The sequence below is a fragment of the Capsicum annuum genome, unplaced genomic scaffold (genome assembly GCF_002878395.1).
Source record: "Capsicum annuum cultivar UCD-10X-F1 unplaced genomic scaffold, UCD10Xv1.1 ctg78057, whole genome shotgun sequence".
NCBI lineage: Eukaryota > Viridiplantae > Streptophyta > Magnoliopsida > Solanales > Solanaceae > Capsicum > Capsicum annuum.
Window position 1 is genome coordinate 1 of NW_025888512.1, and position 5,000 is coordinate 5,000.

The window sequence follows — 5,000 nt, forward strand, 5'->3', positions numbered from 1 at the left end:
CTTAGAAATAGTCCTTACATTCCAGAACTATGTAGTCAACGTAGGTTAAGATATCAAACTGCCAGTTAAGGGTTGATAAGGTGTTTTACCTGCCCGTTGAGGGTACCACCGTTCTCATTCAGGGAACCTACCAGATGAGGGTGACTCTTCAGTTTGTCTTTACCCGTGGCATGGTACAGACACTCTTCCAACTTATATTATAGGTTGGACTTTAGTTATCTTATTTAGGGAATATCAGTTAGATGATTACCTCCTACAGTTTTAGTTTCAGTCTCCGAATAGAATTCAGTTCAGTTTTACAAAATCAGGACAGTCAGATATAATTACTTAATAGCAGTAATTCAGTTATCAGTAATGTCAGATATCAGTTACTCAGTATCATAAATCAGTACTCAGCTTCAGTAAAAACTCAGATATAGTATACACGTATATGCACAGTATTGTATACTCAGTATTTTACAGTAGTTTCAGTTGTCCATGTATTCTTATTCAGTTACTCTATAGCATTTAGTCTGTTACTGTTCATGCATATGAACCCCTGTATTCAGCCTTACCTCACCTAGCATATTAGTACATTTCATGTACTAATACATACTTTTTCTTTGTGCTATGATGTCTTATATCATAGGTTCGAACGCTCGGGTTCTTGACCACGCATAGACAGATTCAGTCAGCAGTCGTAGATTCATTAGTGAGTCTTAATCTATTGAGGATATGCTTTTATTTCAATATTTCAATAGCTTCAGTATTTCAGTAGTCAGAGTTAGTTAGGGACTTGTCCTATAACCTCCACATCCTGACAGTTTAGTTAGATGCTTTTCAGACTAAACTAGTTCAGACATTAATCAGTTTTGCAGATGTTATTATTCAGTTGTTATGTTCATCTGTTTTCAGATTATGAACCTTATGGCATTTCAGCCTATTTTCCACATTATTTTAGTATTATTATTCAGTGCTCACAGCAAGTAGAAGTCATGGGTTAGCTTGTGGTCCTTCGAGGTCGTATCCATCGTATGGCGTCTGGGGTGCAGACTCGGGTTGTTACACTCTTTAACACATATCTTACCCTACTTTAGATTCACAAACTTCTCATTCTTAGCTTCTCTCAACTCCTAAATAAAGAAGTGGCCAAGAAAAGCGTCAGAAAACACTTCCCACACTGTTGGTTCTACATTTTCACCTCTAAATGCTTCCCACTTATCATACACTGATAAGACACCCCTTTTAACTGATAGGTTGTAAATTCTACCCTCTCTATATCACTAGCATTCATAACTCTAAATTATTTTCCATCTCATCCATAAATTCATAATAATATTCCTCGACATTGGAACCAGTAAAATTTAAGGAATTCAGCCTCATGAATTAGCTAACCTGAGTCACATTAGATGAACTAGTTATAGAACCAATATTACCGGACTGGTAGGAACGCAATGCCATAAGATGAGTAAACACATGAATGGATAGATAGAACTCAGCATTTGAGACCTTTCTATGTGGAGACTGAGTACAGTTAATGCCAGTCCTAGATGCCCGAGAAAGACTGGTTAGGGCTGGTGGAACATTAGGAGGAGAAGTAAAACCAAGAGTACGATCTCTATACCGAGTCTACATCCCATGGGTAGGGAGAACCTCCTCAGTTAACATAATTCTCGAGCAAGAACTAGAACATGAAGAATATGAAATATTCGTAAAAGCCTAGTAGCCTCCCCCTTATAAGTGTCGTGTGCTCCACACCAATAAAATGGACTCTACTCGAAATGGCTTTGTAGGCTTTGTAGACACCCTAGGACTCTAAATCTTGTCTTAATACCAAACTTGTCACAACCCAAGATGAGGCTCTGTCCACAACGGTCATCCCAAACTATGAAGACCCGAGAAGGTCCCTTAGCATTCTATCAAAAACATAATTCATATAAATTGCAAAAAATATAAGGAAACTCAAGGAAGTATAAAAATAAGCTTTAAATCGACAACATAACAAAACATCTATCTAATCTAGTCTACAAAGCCTGTACTAATGAATAACTATCTAGGCCGGGACAAAGCCCTCAGTCGGATTATAAAACAAAAAGAAAACTGAATATCTAAATTGAATGCCTTATGAAGGATGGACGTCTCACCAAATCTGACGCTTTAGGAAATTCAAATGCTAGATCACGTGACTGAGCCTCAGAACCTATAGTATGAGATAGTATAGCTTCCCTAGGACTGTCAATACTTGGAATGTATTGGCATGCATAGTGAAAATGTTGTACAAAACATAATATGGGGTTAAAAATATCGTAATAACATGTAGACATAGGTTTTATTTCAAAAGATGATTTTTAAGAATTAATTTTGATTCCTATAATTCTAAGCAAGGTGTCGTACCCGACATAATTTGAAAAAATCCACGGGCTATGCCGGGTCTGACTTTGACTTGTTGATCAAGCCTCCAATTCAAGTATGCCGCAAGGAGTGGAGTGTCAGAGTCTGGTATACCAATCATAAATCAAGTATACAATAATTATCCATACTCAAGACAGAGTCAATCCCACGTTGGCAAAATACAATTTTGGGCTATGGGCCTTTCAAACTCATGCCTTCTCGGTTAGCCACTTAACTCTCATTAAGATCATATTTTAGCCATTTTAGAAACTTAAATCTTTATTAAAACATAGTCTGTAGTATGAAGGGCAATTGTTTGATTTGGTACCATCATATTAAGACTTGCAAGTCTTATATGCCATATTTTATACTCTATTTAATCTCTTACATGTCATGAATTGTTGACCACAATAAGGTATTTCAAAATTTAAATAGTAAAGCTCTTCAAATCAATATGATGGTTTAGGTAAAAATATTTCTCATTTATGAATCTTGTAAAAGCATTAGGAGAAAACTCACACCTCTTTAGTTGTATTCAAATAACCACAATAGAAAAGAACAAGCAACATCAACACGAGTAATACTCTTCAAAAATTATTCACATGAATAATTAAGTAAAGGAAACCATTCACAACCTCATTCATTTCATCAATCACAATATATATATACACACACACTTGACAAAATTGCATAATTGAGGCATAAGTGCGAATCTGAAAACATGTTCTTGTAGTAAAATAGAATCCCATAATAGATACATTAAAATGAGTTTAAAAGATTGTAAATTAAAACCCCATGGATTTTAGGTCGTTCTACATAGCTTTGATAGAAAGAAACTGAACAAAATTTAACCTTGAGGCTCTTTTACACATCTTACTAATTTCGTGACTCAGATAAGGAGAAGAGAATGTTCTAATACTGATTTAGGGTCAATCCCAATTAGGAAAATATAATAGAATATTAGGCGATAATTTTAGGTGTATAAGGACCAGAATAATCCGATTGGCACTTAAATATTTTGGAAAACCATCGGGTTGACAGGGTCCAAGGGGGGATCGCATTGCAGGTGGCCCCCTTGCATCGCAGAGCCCTTCTCATGGTTGAGGTAGTGTCCTCCCGTAGTGCAGGGTCCCCTTCGCAACTCATGTCCTATATTCTTTCCTAAAATTTCCCCAAACACTTGTGAACGCGTTGTAAAGTAATTTATACTCAATCTAGGGGTCACATAGGCTCGTTCTTAGCTCTATTTGTGCATCAAGACACTTGAAGTGTTACATGTTATCCTTCACAGACCGTACTAGTGGTATTGTATTATCTATGTTGTTGTAGCTATAATTGTTAGTAATTATGGAGATAAGGATTGATCAATTGTGAAAATATTTAGCTAAAGAAGTAGTTGAAAGGGCACCAACAGAAACAAGAACCAAATAGTTAGATTACAACTCTAGACATATTAAATTACATTTCTGAGTTGGAGGGAATCTACCCCATTTTTGTACTAGAAAAATGTTTTAAAAAATGAGAAAAACTCAGTTTTCGTAAATAGATCATATCATCTATCATTCTGTACTTCGTATTCACAAACAGACAATTCAATAGAGACTTTTAACAAACACATTGCAAACATCTTTTAACATTAACAATTGCCACTACAACAATAAGAACGACGTGTATATATTTTGGTTTCTATGCAGAAAAAAATGGTGTAATAATGAAGAAGTACCTATTTAAGGAAATGGTATAACGATTTACTGCTCTTCTCCATTATTACAGAAATTTGATAAAATAAAGAGACTTTGAACATGATCTCCTCCATCTTTTAAACAAGTAATACGTTGAAAATAACTAGGAGAAAAACACAAATGCTCATCTACTCAATTTGTACTTAATAACATTCACAAATAGTTCATTTGAGACTTTCATCAAACACATTGTGGATCGAACAAATATAGTGTAAGAATGGAGAAGAACGTATTCTATTTTTACTGGTTCCAAAGTATGATAATATCTGAAATTTTATTTTAAAAAAATATTGCAATGTGCATTTTATGTATATATTCCTTAGAATTGATCTAATACTTTTTGCTGTCTCTCACTGCCCTAAATAAGATTGAATAGAGCAGTAGGTTAAATGTTGAGTTATTTACCTAGAAACAAGGATTACTTTTCACTAAATCTTAGATTAGCCTCTAGGCATGGACTTTTAGAAATAGTAAAAATATTCAAAAGGGAAAGTACAAGCCAATTAGGCTAGATCTTATCTTATTAATCCCTCACAAGTATACAAGAAATATGATACAAATATAATATTTATTGCACACCCTGTAATGATATACAACTAATGATATTACTTTGAAATAAGAAATGGTCCTATCAAGTAGTTTTGTTTCAAAGCAACTTGATGGTCTTGCTCTTTGTTTTGTAGAACAATTAAATAAATTTCACCCTTCTTGGCATATGGTCATGTTATGAGGTTCTGCATTCATAAGCCCATGCTAAAGTTTCAATCAATTCTTGTCAATATCCACGCCAAGAAATTAAGAACATAAATCCAGTAGCCTAAACAAGATGTCCAAATAAGAACATCCATGCCCAAACCGATAAACTATTCATACCAAAAGGGTTATATC

The 5,000-nt window shown here is 34.7% G+C and overlaps 1 pseudogene; it reads right to left on the reverse strand.

The window, feature by feature from the left end:
* Positions 1–4,858: 4,858 nt before the first annotated feature.
* The window catches only part of LOC124894878, a 2,057-nt pseudogene continuing 1,915 nt past the window's right edge, over positions 4,859–5,000 (reverse strand).